At 44.5% G+C, this 11179-nt stretch overlaps 1 protein-coding gene across 1 annotated transcript in view; it reads left to right on the top strand.

Moving 5' to 3' along the window:
- The first annotated feature begins 1722 nt into the window (after window positions 1–1722).
- The window catches only part of LOC142584899 (uncharacterized), a 123305-nt gene continuing 113848 nt past the window's right edge, over window positions 1723–11179 (top strand). The window contains exons 1-2 of the mRNA XM_075695231.1: window positions 1723–1830; window positions 9646–9755. The gene's annotated coding sequence lies outside the window, so the exon portion shown is untranslated. The remainder of the gene's footprint in view (window positions 1831–9645; window positions 9756–11179) is intronic.

The raw sequence follows: 11179 nt of genomic DNA, 5'->3' as shown, positions 1-11179 counted from the left end.
CATTAGACAGTTCTATAATAGCATTTTTTGCCTTATGTACGTTTAAACACAAGCAACTTTCCGGGCCGTTGCGGTGCGTGTCCCTCCAAGACATTTAGTTTAACGTGCGAAAACGCAAACGAAAGGAAGGCGCCAAATACATGCCGCCGTCTGGTGCGTCGTGCCGAACGTATCCAAGTCAAGCCAATCCATTACGAACCAGCCTGTTGTTGCTATGCGGACCCGTCTCGTTTAGGCATACGGACGCCGGAATCGCCGAACGATCTCAGAAATTGACCACGCTATGCACCCATAACTAACGTTTCAAGTGAGTTTAGAGGAAGTGAAAGCTTATTTCAATAGTTACTGGCGGTCAACGACAGCGAGAGCGTAGCCATGAGAACTGACGCTGAAGCGGGAGCCGTGGGTGCTGCCATGTTCGATAACGCTATTTCTTAGCTTACGTAAACATTGCGAACGTAAAAATTGCCGAATAACGTGCGTTATGATGGCGCACATAAACAACAGAAACCCAATAACGTTCGGAGCATGCGCAATGATGACAATGCTGTTTCTTTATGTATGTAATGCGTTTACGTTTGGTTGCAAACGTTATTGTCAAACTGTCTATTAGTTTCTGGTCTTATCTGATCGACCCATATCAATAACATATGGTCTACAGCCCGGGGAAAAAAAAAACACCGGGGCTTTTGAAACATAAGTTGGGCAAATCGTCCCCCTCCCTAAGACTGACGATATACAAAACTTTTATCAGACCCTCTCTGGAATATGGCAGTGCTGTTTGGGACCCGTTTATTCAGGCAAATGCTGAAAAAAAAATCAAAGATCAAAGATTATCCGTCCGTTACGATTACAAACGTTTCAAACGTCTTGACTCACTTCGGCAACGTTATAATTGACCGAACTTCCTCCACTTGTTTAAAGGAGAAAACAGTACGTTTGAATCTCTTTAGCTTCTCTTTATTTTAGTAAACTGGGAATAACACCTTACTACTACTTGCGGAAACACACTGGTCGAGCCTCACGTCACAGTCATGCCATCAAGCCTGTATTCGCAAGAACTGACTTATGTAACGCAAGAACTATCCCGTCTATAATCTTGAAATTACAGACGGGCTATTTTTACAGTATAATTTATTACCATCAACTTCACCCTAGCTCCGTAAGAATTTGGAGGACGCTTAAGCTTCGTTTTAAGAGTGGAACGCGATAGCATTCAAAGATGCCCCTGACTGCATCTCGCGTTTCCAGGCAACTGCAGCCTATGTAACCGTATTTGACGGGAAGCGCTAGCGGCGAAATCTACGCACGAAGGCGAGCTTTCTGGTTTAAACGCGGCCTCTTGCGTCCGCCGATCTTCTGCTATTGTTTCACTCCTTGGATATTGACATATAGAGCTTGCGCGGTCGGTGTTTTGTTTCACATCTGTTTCACGACTGCCCAGTCTGGCTGCCATTCTAAAAATTGCGAGGAATAACTTTGTAAAGAACGTATGAGCAACTTTAGTGATACTCTTGGTTCGGAATGAATTTTCGTGAAGAGATGGTCAACGTAAAGACGTGTCGTAGACGCCCCAGCGCTATCGCCTTAATACTTTGTGATTGGTTGATATGCATGTTTTTTTTGTACGGTTTCCTGCTTGGACTGTTTTCCGCAGTATTGTACCATATGGATAAATAAAATGAATATTAGAGGCCTTGCTCAATTTTACCTTCAGGCAAGGCCGAGGCGCGGCAGAAGCAAGCAGCGATGCCGTAGGACGCGACATCAGGTTACCGAAGACTGGGAGCAGAACGGCGGGGAGCAGGAAGATGCAGCCCGCAGATGGCCGTAAGTCGTTCGTGGCCATCATTGACATTAGCGAGACTTAGCAGCCGATCCTGCGCTTCGCCTGATGTCACATGTTAGCAAAAAGCTAAGTGTGAGAGCTGGGTACGGCCGGCTGTTGTGTAGACTAGAAAGACGTTGCAACCTTTTCGGTCATCCATACTGCGATGATGTGTAACGCATACTTACTACTCAGCACGAAAACAACGGAAGACGCAGAGGTAGGGCACAGGACAGGCGCTGACAACGGGAATTTATTAAACAAAACGCTTGAAAAAACAGGAATAAACCGCCTACTTGCTTGCGCCGGAAATTATAAAACACGTGGAAATAGCTACTCGGCAAGTGCGTTTCAGATGCCTCAGATACAGAAAGATCGCGCATCCTTTCTATATGTAAGGATTCAGCAAGTTCATTAGCCCTTCTGTCTGTGTGTTTGATGATGATGACAGTTTTTGCGAAGAAAGGTTACCTACGTGATAGGTCGGCCTTCCTTTTGAGGCATTCTTACGCTGTCGCAGGCGATCATTGATGCAGTAGCCAGTCTGCCCAGTGTAAGCTTTTCCGGAAGGGAGAGTGATTCGATGAACTACGCCTACGGAGCAGGAAAAGGAGCGTTTGTTGTGGCTCGCAGAGCGAACAACAGTAGATTCAACTGCCTTCTTAATCGCAGCACAAACAAGCCTTACCTACTTTACGGTTGGGCTTGGGCTGCGCAAGTATTTCCTTAGATTCCTTTCGAGGTATTTACATAGATACAAGCAGGCGTGCCTACACACACACACACACACACACACACACACGCACACGCACACGCACACGCGCACACGCACATGCACACGCACACACGCACACACGCACACGCACACACGCACAGACACATATACACATATACACACACACACACACACACACACACACACACACACACACACACACACACACACACATACACACACACACACATATACACATACATACACACACATATACACATATACACATATACACATACACACACATACACATATACACATATACTCATACACACACATACACATACATACACATACATACACATACACATAGATACACATACATACACATACATACACACACATACACACATAAATACATACATACATACATACATAACCCGCCGTTGTTGTTCAGTGGCTATGGTGTGTTATGCTGCTGAGCACGAGGTGATTTAGGTGTACTTTAAGGAACCCCAGGTGGTCGAAATTTCCGGAGTCCTCCACTGCGGCGTGCCTCATAATCAGAAAGTGGTTTTGACACGTAAAACCCCATAATTTTTTTAAAAACTTACATACATAACATACATAGATACATACATACATACATACATACATACATACATACATACATACATACATACATGCATACATGCATGCATAGATACATGCATACATACATGCATGCATGCATGCATGCATGCATACATACATACATACATACATACATACATACATACATACATACATACATACATACATACATACATGCATGCATGCGTGCATACACATAGATAGATAGATAGATAGATAGATAGATAGATAGATAGATAGATAGATAGATAGATATCTAGATAGATAGATAGATAGATAGATTCATACATACCCCGTAAAGTGCGTGAAGTACCCTAAGAATGCTAACGCATTAAAATGCAATAGAAATAGATCGCCTGGTCATCTACATAGGGCGTCAATCGAGTGAGAATACCGGTAAGAAACGCCACTGCCGTGGTGGCGTGCGCATGCGCACTGTGGTCCTACATATTTTGGAGTTGGCTGACGCAATGATTCCGGAGACGTTGCAGAATCCACTTGTTTCTTTTAGAGGGTGTTGGATTATGTCGTCCTTAGCGCGTTTTAACTCAGCGCTGTGTAAACTACTCTGGCATTAACTATGCTCGTATTGCAGATATCCGATATGCATGTCTGCCACTGCTCGGCTTTGGAGCTCGACAGAGGTTTAAACCATCTTATGTGGTTCGAGACCTTTGAGCCGCAGCCAGGCTCTATTGTTAACCGATACTACCTAACTTTATTTTAGTTCTTTATTTTAGTTCATTGCCAAAAAGAATTCGTAAGACGCATTAAAGCAACGCTGAGCTCGTAAAGGTGCTCGCGGCATTATCTGGCGCAGAGGAACTTCAGAACTACCACAAATAAATTAATCAATGAAAAATTTCTAAATTCCCGTCGTCAGGTCTCCATCCGATCCACATGTCTCACCCTCAAGAAAGGGAGAAAAAAATAGGGAGAAAGACATTGACCAACCATAATGTCTGTTAACACAAAGGCTGGAGGCAATACGCAGAAGGCAGCCAGACGCGGTAGCTAAAAGGTTCTAGAACAGGTTGGGTACATGTGCGTTTGATTTTGCTTGCTAGGCAGGCTCTACAGATAGTGGTATATCGTCTTCACATATATTACAGAAGATCAGAGACGACATAGTGTACAAGGCGAGGGCAGCGCTCTGTGCACCACAAAAACGACATTGATTCCTTCAGGTAGCATGTGTGGATTTATTGACCAGTTGCCTTCACCCAAAAAGATCACGTTCTCGTGACGTCTGCGGCAGAAAGGATGTTCCACATCCGCCGCCAAGGTCTGAGTGGTGGCGCTGGCTAACACTCTCAGGGTTCTACTAGGAAACGTAAATACCAAAGAAAGTGGATGTGGAAATGGCGCCGCGGTAGCCCAATAGCAGAGCATCGCACGCGAAATGCGAAGGTTGAGGGACCGTTCCCCACCTGTGGCAAGTGGTTTTTTTCATCCACTTTCGTTTCCATTAATTTATCCTTTCTTTATTTTATTTATTAAGCAGAAGCAATTTCCCCTATGTTGTCATTGGTGTCAGTGTTTGTAGGCTTCTTACGAGATGACTAATAAAAATCGGGCCCCTCGGTTAACCTTCATTCTTCTCGTTTAATAAAGACGTTTGTTCCTAAGAGGATGGCTGTGTATGGATGTACCTCGAGTCCGTACAAAGAGGATAAAAAAAGGTTGCTTCAAGTTTCAACCAAAATAAATTCTAGGATTTGACATGGCAAAACAAAGATCAGATTACGAGGCACGCCGTAGTGGGTGCATCGGGTTGAAGGCTATTTTAAAAGCGATCTGGAAAGCGATCTGCGATGCTGAAGAGTGCAACGAGTGCTGATAGCTACTTGTGCGCTGTGTTCTAGCCGCTTAGTTCGCGTTGAAGCGAAAGACCGCATGAAAATCGATTCGCTCGCTGCTGCTGCTGTGCTTCCTCACTCCAGCGTCTTGAGAGCGAGTGTCCACTGTCATCGAGTGAGATGCATTCATGTTTGCATGTGCGTGAATGACACCAAGTTCCCTAAATTAGTCGGCAAGCGAATGTTCACAAATCTATACGGCCGATGAAACTGCTACGCTTGCTTTGTATAGCAGCAGAATAATTTGCTATCGCAATCGATGCATTGCCTTTCGAGCGTTACCGCCACTTTTTTTTCAGATTTCTAACAATTACGCGCATCGCGTAGAGAACAGAGAGCCCCAAATGTCTGGCGAATGCATCAGCTCCAATCGCCTGAACGCCATCGATTGAAAAAATAAATGCCGTGCTTTTCCCCTGATCTTTACGGTGACACCTCCGCGCTTCGCGATGTTAAGAGGGAGCTCGAGATGACATCATCAATAATAAAGATTGTCGATTGGTCGGTCGTCATGAAAGGACAGCGCCAGTACCATAGAGCCAACGTGGCTGGAGCCGGCTGTGTGTTCCGAGAATGGAAGGTAGCTCGCCCATTGTTGCGCCACTGAAGCTTCTATGAAGCTTCCATCCAGCCAGCTGCACGGGGAGGGCCGTTGGGAGCCGTCTCCTGGTGTGCTGACGCGGCCCGTGGCTTTCGCTGAGCATGCGTAGAGTTGGCGAGAGTATGTGAGAAAGGTGGAGCGAGCGCGAGTTGGAAGGTTAGCGAAGGAGAGCGAGAAAGAGCGGTCGTTGCGCACTCATGCATCAAACGCCTGTAACTTAGCTATTGCTGCACCTTTCCAAAACATTCTTGCGGCATTATGTTGATGCTGGACTATAGTACATATCAGCCGCTACTTATCTAGATTTAGAGCTCAGAAAGATTTGGGAGGCTTTAATGTTGTTCCGGAGAGCATGGTGCTGTCATTATGACAAAGTGCTTCGGATAGTTGCTTCGCGTTTTATCTTAGAAAAACGGAAACAGAAACACACCGTAGTGGTGCACTGCGGATTATGATGAAAACGTAATATTCATTAACATGCATCGAATGCACATTGCAGAAGTGTATTTTTTTTGCATTTTGCTCCCATGGAAATGCTGCCGAGATTTAAACCGCGATCCCGGGCCCAGCGTCGCAACGCCATAGCCACCAGGGTACCATGGCGGGTGTTTTGTGCTTGAATTGAACGTTCTACAAACAATTTTTTGTTCAGGTTGGTTTCCTTCAGTTTCCTAAAAGTGATCTTTTTACTGTTTTAGAGTGATAGGCTTCCAGAGAACCTTGTCGTGGAAAGTGGCCGCCTAGCCCTAACAGAGCAGCGACGCCACCCAAAGTCTAAAGTAGAATACCGAAGACTCCAGGGCCCAAGGGAGTTAACAGCCCGCTGAGAATGGTACGTTTGTCGTGAGCGCCTATAGGAACTGACTGGCGCGTAGATTTCCTCGATGTTGCGGTGCATGAGCGAGCACTGATGTCACTGCGTATTGCATAACAGGGGTGCTAGCAGCAAGGCCCTAGTTTGTCAAAGTTCGGGATTACCGTGAGCCGTGGCGACTTTCTCACATAAATTAGCTCCTGTATCCAGACAAGAAACTGAACTCTCGGCAAGCGTACAATTTCGTTGAGTAATCTACATTCACTCTTGGTTTATCGTAACTTGGACGTTACGTCATGGGTGGCCATAAAAAAGTTACTTGGTCGAACCGTCGGTGCGTTCCATCATTTGTTTATCGTATCACCCAGTGCATTACGTTTGCAAGCAAGGTATATAAGAAAAATGTAGCAGATCCAACGAGTTGGAATCTATGTACAGCGAAGCTTTGTGTGAATGCATGAAATGCCGAAACACGAGTTTGTGTTTATTGAATACCCGCATAGGAGACACTCAGGCATTGCGGAGAGGCTAATGCAATGCAGCGTCCACTTCCACGGATGCGTGAAGGCGAGCTTTCTGGTCTTTTTTTCTATACCCGGCACGGCCGCCGCCGCCGCTGCCGCATTGGATGAATTGGTAGATGCTACGAGCGTCCTCTTTCAAACCGGGCCATGGGTTGCGCCACGAAGGTCCTGTTCTTTCGCCTAACACGCACACGCACACACGCACACGCGCGCACACGCACACGCGCGCACACGCACACGCCACACAACACGCACACGCCACACTACACGCACACACCACACAACACGCACACACCACGCACACGCACACACCACGCACACGCACACACCACACACACGCAGACCCACGCACACGCACACGCACACATCGCACGCGCACGCGCACGCGCACACACACACAGAGTGGCAGAAATGCGCACAATACATGGTTTGACACAAAGTTAGTACCACTGCAATCTTTATTTCTCTGGCAACACCCACTGCACGGGATGTGCTTACTTAGCAATTCTACAGTGGCAAGTGCAGCTGGTGCTTCACACCTCACAATTTATAATGTATATGAAGAAGGGAATTGCAATCATCCGAGAGGTATTATTCCACTTATCACACTTGTCAACAATAAACATAAGCAAATAGAAATATTTATTGCAACGTGTCCGATACTTCCTCATTTGACTAGAACAATGTTAAGCAGCGATTTCAATTACAAGGCCTGTAGTAATAATCACAATTGAAGATGAATAACAAGCATTCGTTTGAATATGCGGAAGCGTGTCTGTCTGTAGAATTAATTGTCGCTTAATAGTCCGTGATCACGCGGGCTGACCACAATAAGCACAAAGGACCACCTTACAACCCCTGTTCCCTCTCACTGAAGTCTGCAGCGCCGCGCAAGGAAAAGTTTATCAAGATGCCATCGTGATATGCGACTTTTAAGGGGATATATGACATTCGTCAATGTAACATTTTTTAAAATATTTGTTATTTTTGTTAATTGCCAGATTTGTCATACTGCTAGATTCCTGAAAGGCATCTGATAGGGTTGTGCATTCAAAGTTAACCTTAAAAATGAAAGAAATTGTTTTGCCCTCGAATATTATTAACTTGGTTGAAGTATATCCATCTAACCGTAATCAGTACCTTTTCATTTACGGATCTTCTTCGCGATTTTTAAATGTACGCTCAGGCGTTCCGCAGGGACCTCTTTTGGGACAGCTTTTTTTAAAATATTTATATTGACACTGTGGACGTCGCGGAGCCGTCTGTATCTTTGAAGTTATTCGCAGATGAATGCATCGTATTTACCCACGTGAATTCTTTCCCTGTGGAAATCACCTTAAATTACGCGTTAAGGAAATTGGCAGAATGGTGTGCTAAATGGGAAATGGTAGTTAACCTTCAGAAAACTGCGCACACATGCATCACTAATAAACGCTGCAGACTTCCCTATGCCTACCGTGTAAAAAAAAACAAAAAAAAAGAACAAGCCCCTTGAAGAGATTGAGGACGTAAATATTTAGGACTGGCATTAAGTTGTCTACCCGTTTAAACATATCCTCTACAGCCCCAAAAAACATTGGGCCTTTTGACACATAAGTTGGACGAAATTTGCCCCTCCCTAAGATTGATGGCATACAAAACCTTTATCAAACCCTCTCAGGAATACGACACTGTTGTTTGGGACCCTTCTACTCAAGCAAACGGTAAATATAAAAAAAAAATTGAAAGATTAGCCGCCCGCTACATTTACAAACATTTCAGGCGTCTTGACTCACCTTGGGCGACGTTACAATTGGCCGAACTTGAACCACTTTTTTCAAAGAGAAAAACAGCATGTGTGAATTTCTTAGCTTCTCTTTAATTTGGTAAACTGGGAATAAAACCTTACGGCTACTTGGAGAAACACACTGGTAAAGCCTGACGTCACGGAGTCATCCGGTCAAGCCTGTATTCGCAAGAACTAATATAAATATTACGAAAATATTCGTTATTCTAACGTACGATTGCAGAGTGTAATTGATTACGATCAACTTCACCCTTCGTACGTAAAAATTTGGAGGACGCTTAAGCTTCGCCTTTAAGAGTAGAGCGCGATAGAATTCAAATGTCGCCGACTTAATCTCACTCTTCCAGACAACTGCAGCTTATGTAACTATATAATGTTTACCGGGAAACGCTGACGGCGAAATCTGTTCTCGAAAGGTGGGCTTCCTGGTATAAACGCGGCCTCTTGCGTGCGCCAATCTTCTGTTATTGTTTCGTACTCGTGATATTTCAGTCTGGCAACATAAACGGCATGCACTGTCGATGTTTTGTTTCATGACATTTGTTTGTGGGCCACCATTCTCAAAATTCCCAGGAATAACTTTGTAAAGAACGGAAGACAAGGTATGAGCTACTTCAGTTTTACACGGACAACTTCAGTGCCGGATAGAATGTGCCTTCATCGGAATGAATTTTTGCGTAAAGATGTCGACGCTGGACGCGGGATATCGACGCCGGATTTTCAGTGACACGGGGCCCTCAACGCTATTGCGTTAATACTTTGTGATTTGTTAACATGCATGTTTTCCTTCTTTGTACCGTCTCCTGCTTGGACTATTGTTTGCAGTATTGTATCACATAGATAAATAAAATGAATATTAGGCGCCTTGCTCAATTTTATGTTCAGGCAAGGCCGAGGCAAGACAGAAGCAAGCAGCGATGCCGTAGGACGCGACATCAGGGCGCCGAAGACTGGCGACACGACCGGGAGAAGGAAGCTGCAGCCCGACGAGAGCCGTAAGTCGTTCGTGGCCATCATTGACATTAGCGAGACTACAGAGCCGATGTTGCGCTTCGCCTGATGTCACATGTTAGAAAAAGCTAATTGTCGGAGGTGGCTATGGCCGGCTCTTGTGTAGACTCGGATGGCGTTGTAAGCTTGTCGCTCATCCATATTGCGATGAGGAGTAACGCATGCCTATTATTCAGCGCGAAAACAATGGAGGGCACAGAGCTATAGGGACACAGGAAGAGCGGTGTTTCTTTCCTTCCTGCTCGTGTCAATGTCTGTCCATGGGGCGCAACAATTCCTTTTCATTATGTTGCGTAGTTTTTTTTTTTTTGCTCACAGCACCGGAGGGAAATACGGCGCTGATGTCCGGCTACGCCACCAGTATCTAGCATGGGAAATGTGCACAGACCGTGCATTTGCATAATTTATATGCTTCTGGCTCGTAGCAATGCTGTGGGCTTACACGTTAATGCTCTTGAAGCTTATTTTCATCGCCGATTCCGGCATCATTTTCTGCAAGTGCAAGCGTGCAAGGAAGCTGTGTTTTTACTTTCCATTCAATTGCCTCGACAGTCCATCCAATTTCCTGTGATTCTTGCCACGAATGTTTTGCAAAACAGCGGAAGCAAACATTTCGAAAGAAAGAGCCTATAGTTTGTTTTTTTGTTAGAATTTGCGCTTCTTTCTGAAGAACGTTCGCTGTCTTGCTTGTTTTGTGTAAAGATTTCGGGCTCTAGAAATCGGCAATTTTATGCATTGTAAGCGTGTAATGAAGCTGTTTCTATATTTCAAATTGAATTATCTAAAAATATCAATTTTGCTATATTTCCGGCGTTATTTCAAAACATAGCTGAGCTAGGAAGAATTTTTATGCACTACAGCGGAAATCATTCGATAAACCTGAAGCACAACTGTAATAATACAAGAAAAAAAGTTATCTTACACAAAATATTTTGTTGTTGCCAAAGAGTGGCAGATTTCTTGCAAAAAATATATCAAAAACTTCATTTCATGGAGCATAAGTTCTACTTCGGCTAAAAGCACTTCGACGCTTGAATAGAATGACATTAGTATTAATACTCGCATTTACTCACTTCCACTAAAACGGCCGATGAACACGTATAAAACTGCATGGCAAGTATATAGGTTATCATGTCTAAAACATCCATTTGGGTGACGCGCATAATAGTACTGGTCTTAGTTACGCAGCCAAATGATATAATTTTGAATGCAGCAAATATAAAACGCAGTGATACGACACGAAAGCACCTAGAAATGTTACTTGTATGAATTTATTGGGGTGCCTCATAGACTGTGTCTGCAGGGTGCCGCGGTTTCATTTCTATTTAGGGAATGTGGCTATCGTGAAACTTGTACAGGCTAAAAAAAAATGACCTGAGTGGTGTAATGCATGTCCTTTTGAATGTCA

This window comes from Dermacentor variabilis, chromosome 6 (genome assembly GCF_050947875.1).
Source record: "Dermacentor variabilis isolate Ectoservices chromosome 6, ASM5094787v1, whole genome shotgun sequence".
NCBI lineage: Eukaryota > Metazoa > Arthropoda > Arachnida > Ixodida > Ixodidae > Dermacentor > Dermacentor variabilis.
Note: the sequence above shows the minus strand (reverse complement) of the source record. Positions and strands in the feature narration are given on the sequence as shown.